This window comes from Hemiscyllium ocellatum, chromosome 15 (genome assembly GCF_020745735.1).
Source record: "Hemiscyllium ocellatum isolate sHemOce1 chromosome 15, sHemOce1.pat.X.cur, whole genome shotgun sequence".
Classification (NCBI taxonomy): domain Eukaryota; kingdom Metazoa; phylum Chordata; class Chondrichthyes; order Orectolobiformes; family Hemiscylliidae; genus Hemiscyllium; species Hemiscyllium ocellatum.
Genome location: NC_083415.1, coordinates 62,970,607 through 62,988,041, shown reverse-complemented (window position 1 = coordinate 62,988,041; position 17,435 = coordinate 62,970,607).

Below are 17,435 nucleotides of genomic sequence, written 5' to 3'. Positions count from 1 at the left end.
TCTAGTCACACCTGTCAGCACCTGGCCCATATCCCTTCAAACCCTTCCTATTCATATACCCATCCAAATGCCTTTTAAATGTTGCAATTGTACCAGTCTCCACTACTTCCTCTGGCAGCTCATTCCATACATGTACCACCCTCTGTGTGAAAAAGTTGCCTTTTATATCTTACCCCTCTCACCCTAAACATATACCCTCTAGTTCTGGGCTTCCCCACCCCAGGGAAAAGACTTTGTCTATTTATCCTATCCATGCCCCTTATGATTTTGTAAACCTCTAGAAGGTCACCCCTCAGCCTCCGACGCTCCAGGGAAACAGCCCCAGCCTATTCAACCTCTCCCGTAGCTCAGATCCTCCAACCCTGGCAACATACTTGTACATCTCTTCTGAACCCTTTCAAGTTTCACAACATCTTTCCGATAGGAAGGAGACCAGAACTGCACACAATATTCCAACAGTGGCCTAACCAATGTCCTGTACAGCCGCAACATGACCTCCCAACTCCTGTACTCAATACTCTAACCAGTAAAGGAAAGCATATCAAATGCCTTCTTCACTATCCTATCTACCTGCGACTCCACTTTCAAGGAGCTATGAACCTGCACTCCAAGGTCTCTTTGTTCAGCAACACTCCAGACGACCTTACAATTAACTGTATAAATCAAGTCCTGCTAAGATTTGCTTTCCCAAAATGCAGCATCTCACATTTATCTAAATTAAAGCAAAATACCACAGATGCTAGAAATCTGAAACAAAAATATAAAACACTGAAAAAAAATCAGCAGTATCTGGATAGAAATAGAATTAGTGTTTTGCATCAAGTATAACTTTTCATCAGATATGGAGTTATTTCCTTTGAATTGTGAAAGCTTATTACATGGATATTCACAAAGCTGAGAGTTTTTACAGCTCTTGACCTACAGGCTTCTAACCAAATATTCCAGGTTTGGAAGTTTCACAAATTGCGCTTTCCTTGGACTGTCCTAATCTCCTTTCTAGCAGAAAAGCAACAGTCCTCTGAATTGTCTAAAAGCTTTCAATCTCTGTAGTTTACAAGCTAAAATCAACACTGATTAACATGAACCAAAAACAAGCTCATGATCTTCAATGTTTATCCCACCTGTTTGAACTACACAGTAAAAACAATATTTCATTGTCTGATCACAGAGGTAACCTAACCATATGGCATTATTTTACAAATCAACCTCATATATATAAATATAAGATCCCTCACCTCTCATCACAACTGCCAAGTAATTTATTATTCCTCGAGAAGGAAGATGTATTAATCAGCACTTAGCAAGGAATAAATTACTGCACCATCACTGGAACACATGACTGTTTTCTTTGCGATTATTAGTCCTTTTTCAGAGGTCACACACAGTCTCTCTAAGCATCAAGTTATATCTCACTCCAGAATGTGTGGTTACAGGGATGAATCAGGTGAACTAGTGATGGCAAATGCTTTTATGTTTATTCCCAACAGTGCTGCATGTTGATATTGATTAGTCAGTGACGGTCAAACCAAAGACGTATCAATAGGAAACAGCGATGTTCCATGCAACAATTTAATTTGATACATATTCAGTTGTGTTTATATCTTGCACACCTACACAAAATGGGGCTTAAAAGTAGAAATAGCTGTTTGACTTGCAGAAGAAAACCTCTGCCTGTGCCCTCCAATATGCTGTAATTAATGGAAGAAGAATTCCCTTCTGAAAGTCTTAGTTATCCATCAAATAAAGTCTCCAAGTGATCAGAACTGTAACAAGGTGCAATGGTGAAACCAAATGAGTAAAAGCTTTTTTTCAGCTTGAGAGTTTATCTTGCCTGTATCATCCTGACAGCTGTCGCATCCAAGAACAGTAGAGTGAAAGACAAGAACTGGAAAAGAACATTCGGCCCAGAGAAGTATGTCTTCAATTTTCCTTTTTACTATTTACATATGCCTACTGTTTACCTGGTAAATTGTTCCAAACATTTTAGTAAAGAATTTTCCAGACCCAAAATGTTATTTTGGTTTCTCTTTCCACAAATGCTGCCACACCTGCTGAGTTGTTCCAGCACTTTCTGTTTTTGTTTCAGATTTTCAGCATCCTCAGTTTTTTTTTGTTCAAGTAAGGAGTTGATTTTAGTTGACAAAATGCAGTTGATAAAATAAATGCACTGTCCTAATTTTAGGGCCCAGGCTCTTCTTATAGTCATAGAGTCATACAGCATAAAAACAGACCCTTCAGTCCAACCAGTTCACACCAATCATATTCTCAAACTACACCTGCCTGCACTTAGCCCATTTCACTCCAAATCCTTCCTATTCATGAATTTACCAAATGCCTTTGAAATGTTGTAACTGTACCTGCATCCATCACTTTCTCTGGCAGTCCATACTGTTACAACATGGGGTTAACCTCCTGCTTAATTTAAAACCAGCAACACAGAAAATATTTATCCAGTGCAGTAATCTGTAAAACTCCGAGTGGCCAAGAACTGTTTAAAGTAAAAATTAACAACTTTATTTCCTAAGTATAACAGAGAATAATTAACTAACCACTATTTACAATTTCTTCCTTTCACCTATCTTTTACCTTCCCTTCTATAATACGAGACTGATAAAGATTTATAAAACCACACTCATTATCTCAAAACCAGGCAGCTTTCGTGCTTCTATTTAGATCTTTCTGTGTCTTCTTCTTAAGAATTTCTGTGTCATAGGTTACTGATCAAAAAAATATTTTTAAGAGAGCTATTTTTCAAGCAGTCTTTTTACATGTTGGGCTAATAGAACATTACAGCACAGTACAGGCCCTTCAGCCGTCAATGTTGTGCCGACCTGTCATACCAATCTGAAGCCCATCTAACCTACACTATTCCATGTACATCCATATGCTTGTCCAATGACGACTTAATGTACTTAAAGTTAGTGAATCTACTACCATTTCAGGCAAAGCATTCCATACCCTTACTACTCTCTGAGTAAAGAAACTACCTCTGACATCTGTCCTATATCTATCATCCCTCAATTTAAAGCTATGCCCCCCTCGTGCTCGCTGTCACCATACTAGGAAAAAGGTTCTTCCTGTCCACCCTATCTAACCCTCTGATTATCTTATATGTCTCTATTAAGTCACCTCTCAACCTTCTTCTCTCCAACGAAAACAGCCTCAATTCCCTCAGCCTTTCCTCGTAAGACCTTCCCTCCATACCAGGCAACATCCTAGTAAATCTCCTCTGCACCTTTTCCAAAGCTTCCACATCCTTCTTATAATGTGGTGACCAGAACTGTACACAAAACTCCAAGTGCGGCCGCACCAGAGTTTTGTACAGCTGCAGCATAACCTCATGGTTCCTGAACTCGATCCCTCTATTAATAAAAGCTAAAACACTGTAAGCCTTCTTAACAACCCTGTCAACCTGGTTGGCAACTTTCAAGGATCTGTGTACATGGACACCGAGATCTCTCTGCTCATCTACACTATCAAGAATCTTACCATTAGCCCAGTACTTTGCATTGCGGTTACTCCGACCAAAATGAATCACCTCTCACTTGTTTGCATTAAACTCCATTTGCCACCTCTCAGCCCAGCTCTGCAGCTTATCTATGTCTCTCTGTAATCTACAATATCCTTTGTCACTATCCACAACTCCACCAACCTCAGTGTCGTCTGCAAATTTACTACCCCATCCTTCTACACCCTCAAGCAGGTCGTTTATAAAAATGACGAACAGCAGTGGACCCAACACCGACCCTTGCGGTACACCACTAGTAACTGGACTCCAGGATGAACATTTCCCATCAACCACCACCCTCTGTCTTCTTTCAGCAAGCCAATTACTGATCCAAACTGCTACATCTCCCACAATCCCATTCTTCCGCATTTTGTACAATAGCCTACTGTGGGGAACCTTATCGAATGCCTTGCTGAAATCCATATACACCACATCAACTGGTTTACTCTCATCTACCTGTTTGGTCATCTTCTCAAAGAACTCAAGGTTTGTGAGGCACGACCTACCCTTCACAAAACCGTGCTGACTATCCCTAATCAAATTATTCTTTTCTAGATGATTATAAATCCTATCTCTTATAACCTTTTCCAACACTTTACCAACAACTGAAGTAAGGCTCACTGGACTATAATTACCAGGGTTGTCTCTACTCCCCCTTCTTGAACAGGGGAACCACATTTGTTATCTTCCAGTCTTCTGGCACTATCCCTGTAGACAATGACAATTTAATGGTCAATGCCAATCTCCTCCCTGGCTTCTCAGAGGCTCCTAGGATAAATCCCATCCAGTCCATGGGACTTATCAATTTCACTCTGCAGGATTTCTAATACCTCTTCCTTGTGAACCTCAATCCTACCTAGTCTAGTAGCCTGACAGTTCTCCTCTCAACTGTTCAATTTTCCCCGATCTTATACCCCCAAAAGCATCGGATTGTTTAATTGGCTTTTAAGATTGTCAATAACACTCAGTTCAAACTGAATTGAAGTTTAATATTTTTTGAGGTATAATTTAAACTGATTGACTGAATTCAAATTTGGTTTTGTCTCCAGGCAACACGCTAATTGAGTTGTTCGACCAAGTGTTACATTGTTGCCTTATTAAGAACATTTGGTGCTGTGTCTGGTAGTTCTGCTGCTTTTAACTCTCTTAAAGTACACCCACATCTTCATAACAATACCCACACACAAACGATTGTGTAAAATATTTGCCCCTCACATCCTTAAATCATTCTCCTCTCACCTTAAAAATGTGCGCCGTAGTTTTGAAAGTAGGAAGTTGAAATTGCGAGTTAGGAGGGCTAAAAGGGGCAATGACATGTCCTTGGCCAGCAGGTTTAAGGAGAATCCCAAGGTTTTTAAATCATATATTATCAGCAAGAGGGTAACTAAGGAAAGAGTAGGTCCTCTCAAGGATAAAGGTGGGAGGTTATGTGTGGAACCCGAGGAAATGGACGAGATCCTTAATAAGTATTTTACGGCAGTATTTACAGTTTAGCGGGACGTAACGGATGTTGAGGTTAGGGTAATGTATATGAATACTGTCAGGCAAGTCAACACAATGAAGGAAGAATTGTTGAGTGTCTTGAAATGCATTAAGGTAGACAAGTCCCCAGAGGCAGATCCCAGGATACAGTGGGAGGTAAGGGACAAAATAGCTGGAGCCTTCCCTTTGCATCCTCTTTGGCCTCAGGTAAGGTTCTAGAGGACTGGAGAATAGCCAATGTGTTCCTTTACGAAGGGAAATAGAGGTAATCCAGGTAATTACAGGGTGGTGAACCTGATGGGAGTGGTGGGAAAGCTGTTGGTGAAGACACTGAGAGACAGGATTTATTTACATTTGGAAGTGAATGGACATGTTAGTGATAGGAAGCATGGGTTTGTGCAGAAAAGGCCATGTCTCATCAACTTGATTGAGTTTTTTGAGGAGGTGACAGAATGATTGATGAGGAAAGAGCAGTGGATGTTGTCTACATCGATCTTAGTAATACATTTCATTGGGTACCTCATGGTGGGCTGGTATAAAACGTAGTGTCTCATGGAATCTGGGGTGTGCTGGCTGGATTGATACAGAACTGATTTGGTCATAGAAGACAGAGTAGCAGTGGATGGGTGCTTTTCGGTGTGGAGGTTATTAACTAATAGTGTTCTGCAGGAATCATTGTTGAGACACTTGTTGTTTGTAATACATGTCTTTCTGCTATAACCTGTGATTCATTGTCACAGTTGTGCTGTAACACGATTGACTAATTGGGAACACTGTTTCTAAAGCGCAAACTTTTAAAATATGTATTGGCTGTAATGCGATTACATCGCCAACACTTTAGGTACTATTTCTAAAGCATGATTCTTGTATAAGGCTGGATTGCACAAGAATGCAACTATTGCATTATAGAAGAACTACCTGTATATATAAATGATGTGGAGGAAAATGTAGGTTGTCTGATTAGTGAGTTTGCGGATGACACCAAAATTGAAGTTGCAGGTAGTGACAGCAAATGTATGGAAAAAGTATCATGTCCAAGTTCCCCTCTAAGCCAACACACCATCCTGAATTATATCACTGTTGCTGGTCAAAATCCTGGAACTCAACTCCTTAACAGCATTGTGGATATAACTACACCAGCAAAAACAGAAATTGCTAGAAAGGCTCAATAGGTCTGATAGCATCTGTAGAGAGAAATAAGAGTTAATGTTTTGGTGAGCTTTTCCAGCAATTTCTGTTTTTGTTTCTGATTTACAGCATCCAGCTTTTTTGGTTTCAACTACACCAGCAGTTCAAGGAAGCAGCTCACCATCACCACCTTTAGGAGAACAATAGAGGATGGACAATTCATGCTGAGCTAGCCAGCGATACCCAAATTCTATGAATCCATATGAAAAAAAGCCTCAGAGTGGCCTTATTCCACTCCTATATCATATGGTCTTATAATAAATATTATAGATTTCCTACTACGCAGTGATGAAAGCATATGTTAGTTGTTGCTAATTTAAAGAGTAATTCTTCAGCTTTATTTAAATTCCACATCTGTCCTCACCCAGCTCAGAGTGGAAGTGAAGACAGTGCAACATGGGTTTCCTACAGAGAAATACTCACCTTCCATGTGTGAATAAATGTTTCAGTCACTTACTAGATTTAACTGGTTAGTAGCAGAGGAGAGTTTTGGGAGGGTGTCTTTGGAATCTGCGACAGGGGAGACCACTAATGGGATGCTGATGAGCACTCCTCCTCCTCAGAAATAAGTTCAGAAGAGCTTCTGTCTTAGGATTAGTTTCTGCTTAACAGGAAAACCACAGCAGCTTCCCCAATTAGATTCCAATTAGAATTGGATTGCAATAGGGTTCCAATGTATATATGTTTATGAAGAGGGTGACACAGCATCTGCTTGTAAAACCCTGCATGTTAATGTGCAAAAGACTGGGTCTGTATAAGTGAGTAGTCTGCATACATATTACTGTCCATATACTGTCCATAGTGGGTGGCATGGTGGCACAGTGGTTAGCAATGCTGCCTTACAGCGCCTGAGACCCAGGTTCAATTCCCGACTCAGGCAACTGACTGTGTGGAGTTTGCACGTTTTCCCCGTGTCTGCGTGGGTTTCCTCCGGGTGCTCTGGTTTCCTCCCACAGTCCAAAGATGTGCGGGTCAGGTGAATTGGCCAAGCTAAATTGCCTGTAGTGTTAGGTAGGGGTAAATGTAGGGGTATGGGTAGGTTGCGCTTCGGCGGGTCAGTGTGGACTTGTTGGGCCGAAGGGCCTGTTTCCACACTGTAAATCTAGTCTAATCTAAAAAAAAACTTGGTTTCTGGATTGGGAAATAAAATGAATCCAAGAATTTTAAAATTTGCTCTGAATGCAGTTGTAACAAAGCATTAATTGCCTGTGATTTCCTTAGGGATGTCTGAGGACTTGAAAGTAAGTGAAGTTATTTTAAGTTAGCACTCATTCGAAATTGCTTGAAAGGTGCTCTCCCCTACATTGGGGAGATGAAGCGTAAACTGGGTAATCACTTTGCAGATCACTTACATTCCCTCTGCAAAAATGATTGCCATTTCAACACATCACCGTGTTTCCTGGCTAACATCTCTGTCTTAGGCTTGCTACTACCGTTCACAAAGCCGTGCTGACTATCCCTATTCAAATTATTCCTTTTGAGATGATTATAAGTCTTATCTCTTATAACCTTTTCCAACACTTTACCCACGAACACCAGACTCACTGGTCTATAATTACCAGAGTTGTCTCTACTCCCTTTCTTGAACAAAAGAACAACATTTGCTATCTTCCAGTCTTCTGGCACTATTCCTGTAGACAATGGCGACATAAAGATTAAAGTCAAAGGCTCAACAATCTCTTCCCTGGTTTTCCAGAGAATCCTAGGATAAATCCCATCCGACCAAGGGGATTTATCTATTTTCACACTTTCCAAAATTTTTAACATGTCCTCCTTGTGAACCTCAATCCCATTTAGTCTAATACCTTGTTTCTCAGTATTCTCCTCGACAACGTTGCCTTTTTCCAGTGTAAATACTGACAAAAACTATTCATTTAGTGCTTCCCCTATCTCCTCAGACTCAATGCACAACCTCCCAATACTGTCCTTCATTGGCCCTAATCTTACTCTAGTCATTCTTTCATTCCTGATATACCCATAGAAAGCTTTAGGGTTTTCCTTGATCCTATTTGCTAGAGACCTATGCCCCATTGTTTACCCCTGGTAAGTCGACCCCCCCCCCCAACAGTATCCAAATGATACAGTAGCACCTCGATTTACGAACTTAATCCGTTCCGTGACCCGGTTCGGAAAAGGTTCACGAACTGAGTCAATTTTTCCCATTGTTCGGATAGCGTAAGAATGCTTTGATGTAGCAACGAACGCTGTTCACAGTGCACGTGCCAAAGACGAACTGAATGAGATCACGCGGGTCCCGAGTGCTTTTGCGTTCAATAAGCGCATAGCAAAGCAGAACAATGAAACCACGTGGTTGCACACGGGCTTTTTGCGTTCGTACCTTGAATTTCGTACGTACGTTGAAAATCCTGTTTGTAAACTGATTTGTTCGTGAACAGGGTCGTTCGTATGTCGAAGCGCTACTGTGCTTGTTGCAATTCTTCTTTCTACCCTTTGCTTGGATGATTGTGTCATACAAGGAAATCCCTGTTTCTGTCTCATATAATTGTTTTCAATTATAATCACTGTCCTGTTCGAAGAAATCCCCAGATGTATTCTGCCTAGCCGCTATTCAAAGTTGTGATTGAAGAAACAGGTAGTTGTCTGGGATTTTATCTCCATCTCCCTTATCTTTATGGTCATAGAATAAAAAAGACACGGTTCTCCAACACGTTTTTTACTTCGCAGAGTTTTGGCCATAATCTGTTTATCAGTTCTTCAGTCAGGATACCAGTCTCTTCTTTGGTGTCAATGAGATGTACCATGAGACAAACTCAGAATGCAGAACTTTACCACAACCACAACAATTCCAACTCGGCACCGCCCTCTTGAACTGTCATACCCATCCATCTTCCTTCCCACCAATCCACTCCACCTTCCTCTCCAAATAATCACCTGCACCCCTATCTTCATCTATCTAATGCATTCCCAGCTACCTACCCCCCAGCCCCATGCCCCTCCCATTTACCTCTCAGCCCCGATGGGCCACCCCCTATTCCTGATGAATAGCTTACGCGCAAAGCATTGACTCTCCTCCTCAGATGCTGCCTGACCAGTTGTACTTTTCCAGCATCACATTCTTCGACTCTCATCTCCAGCATCTACAGTCCTTACTTTCTTGACAACCAATTTATGTTCAGTAATAGAACATAAGAATGTAAGCACATAACAACTAGGAGCAGGATTAAACAATTCAGCCTCTTGAATCTGCCCTGCCATGTGAATGTAATCATGGCTAATTTTATCTCAGCCTCAACCTCACTTCCTTGCCTGCTGTCAATAATCTGTCTTCTCCTTCAATTTACTCAATCTCCCAACATCTTAGCTACGTGAAAGTGGAGTCACAGGTCGATAGGATAATGAAGAAGACGTTTGGTATGCTTTCCTTTATTGGTCAGAGTATTGAGTACTGGAGTTGGGAGGGCATGTTGTGGCTGTACAGGACATTGGTTACGCCACTGTTGGAATATTGCGTGCAATTCTGGTCTACTTCCTATTGGAAAGCTGTTGTGAAACTTGAAAGGGTTCAGAAAAGATTTATGAGGATGTTGCCAGGGTTGGAGGATTTGAGCTACAGGGAGAGGCTGAACAGGCTGTGGCTGTTTTCTTTGGAACGTCGGAAGTGTACAAAATTATGACGGGCATGGATAGGGTAAATAGGCAAAGTCTTTTCCCTGGGGTCGGGAAAGTCCAGAACTAGAGGGCATGGTTTAGGGTGAGAGGGGAAAGATATAAAAGAGACCTACGGGCAACTTTTTCATGCAGAGGGTGGTTCATGTATGGAATAAGCTGCCAGAGAAAGTGGTGGAGGCTGGTACAATTGCAACATTTAAGAGGCATTTGGATAGGATATGGGCTGGGAGCTGGCAGGTGGGACTAGATTGAGTTCGGATATCTGGTCAGCATGGACAGGTTGGACCGAAGGGTCTGTTTCCATGCTGTACATCTCTATGAGTCTATGATTGTATCCACTGCACTCTGGGTAGTGAATTTCACAGATTCATGACCCTTTGAGAGACGTAAATAGGAAAGATATGAAAGCGCAGTTGTGTAATTCAAACTGATTGCTGCAAGAATAAGTAATGCATTGGCTTACAGTGCTGTTGTCTATGGAATTTGTGTGTAATCTGGAATTGTGGGAGCCTGCAAAATAACACAGGAGCATTTAAGAACTAAACAGGCAATGTGCTGAAACCTGAATATTTCACATTGCAAATGAAGTGTTAGTATTGTTACACTTATAGGGGAGTCACTGTACGCAAAAGGTAATTAAGAAGGTTAGCAAAGAGAATTTTCTGATAGACATTCCAGATCACAGGAAGAAGAATCAGTTGTGACTTCTGTTGAAACAATACCATCTTGGAGAGGAAAATGAGAAGGAGGAGGCGCGGTGTCTCAGTGGTTAGCACATCTGCCTCACAGAACCAGGGACCCAGGTTTGGTTCCAGCCTCGGGTGACTGTCTGTGTGGAGTTTGCACATTCTCCCTGTGTCTGCATGGATTTCCCCTGGGTGCTCTGATTTCCTCCCACAGTCCAAAGGTGTGCAGGTCAGGTGAATTGGCCATGCTAAAATTGCCCATAGTGTTAGGTGCATTAGTCAGAAGGAAATGGTCTGGGTGGGTTACTCTGCAGAGGGTCGGTGTGGACTGGTTGGGCCGAAGGGCCTGTTTCCACACTGTAGCGAATCTAATCTAATCAAAAAATGTTGAGGATGGCAGTAACAGTGAGAGTGAGATGGGAAGGGATGTAAACTATTCAAAACTTGAACCTTGACCATCTGATTAGCCAATATTGAAATACTAAGACAATTAAACAATGTACCAGTAAACTGAGAGGAATGACAATGGTTGGATGTAGTGAGGTTACTTGTGGAATTTAAGGAAATCTGTAGAGATAAGCTAAGATGTACAACTGTAGCCAGACATGATGTAGCTGTAGAGAAATCTGCACCAACAAAACAACATTTTTATTGTTTAAGTTCTGAGAAACAGGCTCAGGTGAAAACAGATTCGATATATTTTAGCAATTGGAGTTCTCTTTTAGTTGCAAAACCTGATGGGTTAACAAGATTCTGTACAGGATGCAGGAAAGTAAATAAATAACAAAAACAAGATTTACACTAATTTCTAAGAAGAAGATTGTATTAATAGGGTTGATGGTGCTTTATTCTGTATTAAAATTGATTTATTGAAAGGCTATTGATAAGTACCATTGCCATTGAGATCTAAAGAGACACCTGTATTTTTTTACACCTGATGGGTTATATCAATCTCAATCTCGTGCTATTCAGGTTTAAAAATGCTCCAATTACTTTCCAAAGACTCATGAACCAAGTCGTGACTAATGTTCCTACTTGTATTATTTAGGAGGATGCTGGTCCAGGCATATTGTTTGGACCAATTTTCCAAAGATTGCTCTGGGACCAAGGTTCGAATCCTGCCATGGTGGATGTTTTAAAAATCTGGATTTTAAAGTCTAATGATGACCACGAAACCTTGTTGATTATCATAAAAACTCATTTGATCCACTAATGTCATTTAGGGAAGGAAACCTGCACTTTTAATTGGTCTGGCCAATGTGTGGCTCCAGACTCACAGCAATGTGATTGACTATAAATGGTCTAGAAAGCCAGTCACATCAAACTGTTAAAACATGGAATGAAACCAGATGGACCACTTGGTAATGACCGAGGCACCATAAAGTACAATGGCAAGTCCAGCAGTATTGATCCTGCAAAGTCATCCATACAGTAAAGGCTGCATTATTTCATTTTTCGGTATTTTTGATTGTGGGCTGAAATGGGAAATGGACTGGTTTAAAACCAAGGATTGTGGAAAGGATTGTTGCACTTTTTAAAAGCAAGTTAGCAGCACTTTTTGTGAGTGCTGTTTACATTGTAATTTGTTCAGTCTGTGGAGGAGGTTTACTTGCAGGTGAACTGGAGTTAGATAGTGTATACATAATGTGATTCGGCAGGCACCAGGTAGCTGATGAGTCTGTGGAGTGATGACAAAGGCCTTTTGCCTACCAACAACTATGTGATTGGTTCCCAGGGAGCTGAACAGTTTGTTGCTCAGAAGCCCTCAGACTCCAGAAAGGAAGTTGTTGTTTTTGTCTGTCCAGAGCGAAAACAACTAAATCCTGAAGGAAGCCAGTTTATTTTACCTCACCTGTTACCGTAAGCTGTGGCTTTTAACCAATGAGTCAGAGACTTTATCATTTGTGAACAACAACTCTGCACCTTTTGCAGTGAAAGTTCCAGAAGGAGGAAGAGGTTCCTACCTCATAATGAAAGGCACTGGGAAATGTTTCATTTTTCCAGGGTGGAGGCATATTGGGAATACATGTGTGTGTTTATTTATGGACTATGTGGAGAACCAGAAGCTATTCAACTGTTTGGACGCTTGCTGGAATAAATAGGAGTTGAGTGCCTTACTTTCTGGAATACGTGTCTCTATGCTGATCTGAAGGGAATTTTTATTAGGCAGGAACTGGTGTTGGAGAGACTGTTAGGTCTGAAGACTGATAAGTCCCCGGGACCTGATGGTCTGCATCCCAGGGTACTGAAGAAGGTGGCTCTAGAAATCGTGGATGCATTGGTAATCATGTTCCAATATTCTATAGATTCAGGATCAGTTCCTGTGGATTGGAGGGTGGCTAATGTTGTCCCACTTTTTAAGAAAGGAGGGAGAGATAAAAGAGAGAATTATAGACCAGTCAGTCTGACCTCAGTGTTGGGAAAAATGCTGGAGTCAATTATAAAGGACGGAATTACGACACATCTGGATAGCAGTAACAGGTTAGGTCAGAGTCAGCATGGATTTATGAAAGGGAAATCAGGCTTGACTAATCTTCTGGACTGTTTTGAGGATGTAACTCTGAAGAGGGACAAGGGAGATCCAGTGGATGTAGTATACCTGGACTTTCAGAAAGCCTTTGATAAAGTCCCACATAGGAGGTTAGTGAGCAAAATTAGGGCACATGGTGTTAGGGGCAAAGTACTGACATGGATTGAAAATTGGTTGGCTGACAGGAAACAAAGTGTGATAAACGGCTCCCTTTCGGAATGGCAGGCGGTGACCAGTGGTTTGCCGCAGGGATCAGTGCCGAGACCGCAGCTTTTTACAATGTACATTAATGATATAGATGAAGGTATTAAAAGTAATATTAGCAAATTTGCTGATGACACAAAGCGGGGTGGCAGGGTGAAATGTGAGGAGGATGTTAGGAGAATACAGGGTGACCTGGACAGGCTAGGTGAGTAGACGGATGCATGGCAGATGCAGTTTAATGTGGCTAAATGTCGTTATCCACTTGGTGGCAAGAGCAGGAAGGCAGATTACTACCTAAATGGAGTCAAGTTAGGTCAAGGGGCAGTCCAACAGATCTACGTGTCCTTGTACATCAGTCAATGAAAGCAAGCATGTAGGTGCAGCAGGCATTGAAGAAAGCTAATAGCCTGCTGGCCTTCATGACAAGAAGAATTGAGTATAGAAGCAAAGAGATCCTTCTGTAGCTGTCTAGGGCCCTGGTGAGACTGCACCTGGAATATTGTGCGCAGTTTTGGTCTCCAAATTTGAGGAAAGACATTCTGGCTATTGAGGGAGTGCAGCGTAGGTTCACGAGGTTAATTCCTGGAATGGAAGGACTACCTTACGCTGAAAGATTGGACTGACTAGGCTTGTGTACGCTTGAGTTTAGAAGACTGAGAGGGGATCTGATTGAGACGTATAAGATTATTAAAGGATTGGACACTCTGGAGGCAGGAAGCATGTTTCCGCTGATGGGTGAGTCCCGAACCAGAGGACACAGTTTAAAAATAAGGAGTAGGCCATTTAGAACATAGTTGAGGAGAAACTTCTTCACCCAGAGAGTGGTGGGTGTATGGAATGCTGTGCCCCAGAAGGCTGTGGAGGCCAAGTCTCTGGATACTTTCAAGAAAGAGTTGGATAGAGCTCTTAAGGAGAGTGGAGTCAAGGGTTATGGAGATGAGGCAGGAACAGGACACTGATTGAGGGTGATCAGCCATGATCATAATGAATGGTGGTGCTGGCTCAAAGGGCAGAATGGCCTACTATTGCACCTATTGTCTATTGACGATTGTCCAACAACCCTTGCTGAGTTAGTCATCTGCTTCAAACTCTTGGAGTTTCAAACACAGTAGGAGAAGTAGCAGTAATGATCAAACGACTGCAGAATGTCTGTCCCTGCCTCTCTACTGAATGAAATTTGGGAACTGGATAAAGTTAGCAGCTCAAAACATTCACTTTCTTCAGGTCAAAGGGATGACCAAGGGTACCTGCATGGGCCCCAGGTATGCCTGTTTCTTTGTGGGGTACATGGAACACTCCTTGTTACAGTTCTCTTCCGGCCCCCACTCACAATTTTTTTTCCCTTGTAAAACGATAATATCATTAGTGCTGCTTCCCTTTCTCATCTGGAATTGCAAAAGTTTATCAGTGTTGCTTCCAATTTCCACCACATCTTCATCTTCACCACGTCCATCTCTCACTCCTCTCTCTCCTTCCTTGACATCTCTGTTTCCATTTCAGGGGATAGGCTGGCCACCAAAATCTTCCACAAACAACCGACTCTCACATTTACCTCGACAATACATTCTTACACAGTGCTTCCTGTAAAGAATGTATTCCACTGTCCCAGTTCCTCTGGCTCAGTCACATCTGTTCTGATCAGGCCAACTAGGGGCCTCTGAAATTTCCACATTCTTCCTTAACTGAGGATTCCCTGGCAACGTAGTTGACAGCGCCCTCAGCCAGCCTGACCCATCTCCTGCACTTCCACCCTCACCCCTTCTCTTCCCTCCCATAACAATGATAGGGTCCCCCTTATCCTCACCTACCATGTTGCCAGCATCCACATCTAGAGAATCATTAGCTGCCATTTCCAGCACCTCCGATGGGATGCCAAACACCAAACACATACACCCCTCTCCTCCCCTCCCTTGTCAGCCTTCCACAGTGACCATTCCCTTCAAGACCCTAGTCCACTCCACCTCCACTCCCAGACCCACCCTAAAACTCCATGCCACCTGCTCCTGCACTGCAGAATGTGTAACACCTGCTGTTTACTTCCTCCTCAGTATCCAAAGGTCCAAACACATTTTCAAGGTGAAGTAGCAGTTTACCTGCACTTCATTCATCCTAGTCTACTGTATTTGCTGGTCACAATGTGACCTCCTCTACATTGAGGAAACAAAGTATAGACTGGGCGACTGCTTTGCAGAACATTTATGTTCTGCCCACAAAAAATAACCCTGAGCTTCCAGCTTCAACACACTACCTTCTTCCCTGGCCAATATCTCTGTCTCGGGCTTGTTGCCATGCTCCAGCACCTCTTTTTCTGGTTGGGAACTGTACAGTCTTCTGGATTGAATATCATGTTCAACAATTTTAGGGTTTGAGCACACTCCCCCAACTCCCACACACTAGGCCATATTATTACATGGTCTGCTATTACATACAACTCATTGTTAGCCACTAATAGTCCCCATTAACAGCTCTTCATTCTCCTAGGCTGACTGTTAGGCACTCCCTTGTTGGTCCAACTGTTCTTCTCTCTCTTTGGGCTCTAACACCACCTATAATTTATTCCTTATCCCCTCACCCTACCCTATCTTCTGCATAAAATCAACTTTTTCCTAGCTTGCATCATTCCTGAGGAAGGGTCACTGGACACGAAACATTAACTCTGATTTCTGTCCACAGATGTTGCCAGACCTGCTGAGTTTTTTCTCACAATTTATGTTTTTGTTTCTGATTTCCTGCATCTGCAGTTCTTTTGGTTTTTTTATTCAGTACTTTCACTACCTTGCAAACCCTGAGAAGCTGTAGCTACTTTCTAGAGACTTGGAACCTGCTTTACTTCCAATCAGACTGAGGTGATCTTCCATCGGTACATGGCTGTCAGCATTTTGATGTCATCAGCAAGAAGCTTGTTGGACTGTGAAGAGTCACCAACCTCTAATCTTTGATATATGAACCATTGGTGAGTGAGTATTTTTGCTTTAGTTTATTTTGTAAATAGCATCTCTGCAGAACTGTTGATGTCTTGTGCATGAGTGAGTATGTTTGTTTTGGATTGAAAAGGGGTTTTAATTCTAATTCTGGATCACAGCTCAGATACTTTATTTTGAGTTTATTGAAGAAACCTGGTGAAAGCCTTTTATTCTGGAAAGCAGTACCGAAGAGAAGTAATTGTCTCTTTTGGTAACTGAATTTAATGATTTACAATAATGGTGAGATTCATAATAAAGTTAAGGAGGTCTTGTTAAATCTATTCAACAAATCAGACCAGAGCTCGAATATTGTGAACAGATTTGGTCCTCTTGCTTATTAAAAGATATACTGGCATAAGAGGCTGTCCAGATAAGGGTCACTTGGTTGATCCTCCGTTTGGAGGGATTTTATTTGTGAGGAGAGGATGAGTAGGTTGGGCCTGTATTTTTTGGAGCTCAGAAGATTGAGAGGTGACCTTATTTTAAGATTATTTTAGGGGATTCAACGGGTAGATGTGGAGAGGTTATTTCCACTTGTGGAAAAACCTAAGACCACAGGACATAATCTCAGTAAGGAGTCACTCATTTAAGATAGAGATGAGAAGGATTTTTTTCTTGCAGAGGGCTGTTGTGGTTGGATTCTTCACAATACCAATGATGTGGGTAGTCAGGGAACGAGATCCTGGAAATTCTGTGTAAGTGAGGTTGAGAAGTGCCCACTGTGGGACTCCGAGGTGCTCAGTTAAGCAGTTCAGACAGAAGCTGACATTACCTCCTCAATGTGATAGAATTCACCATCATCCTTTAATCCTACAATTATCTCTCCCCTTACATTGTCAGTGATTGCCGTACTATCCATAAATGCCCATGTGTCCAGTAGGAAAAGACTATAGAATCTGTTGTAACTGGGCTAAATGCATTTATGAATTCCTGAGAGTGCAGGAAATTATTTTATACAAGGCACGATACATTAAAAAAAACCTAATAATTATGCACACTAATTCAAACTACTAACCACTTCAAAAAAAAGTGGATATGTAAACAAAAAGACTAATTATTGACACAAAAAACTCTGAAGAACAGTTACAAAAATCTATGAACAAAATACTCATTTCAATTTTTAATGCAATCTTTCTCTTCCTGTCAACACTCCAACTTTCTTCTCCTTTCTGTTCACAGCATTTAAAGTCCTATTTACATTTTTCCCGTTCCCTCCACAAATATTCTTAGTTATCAAATCTTCC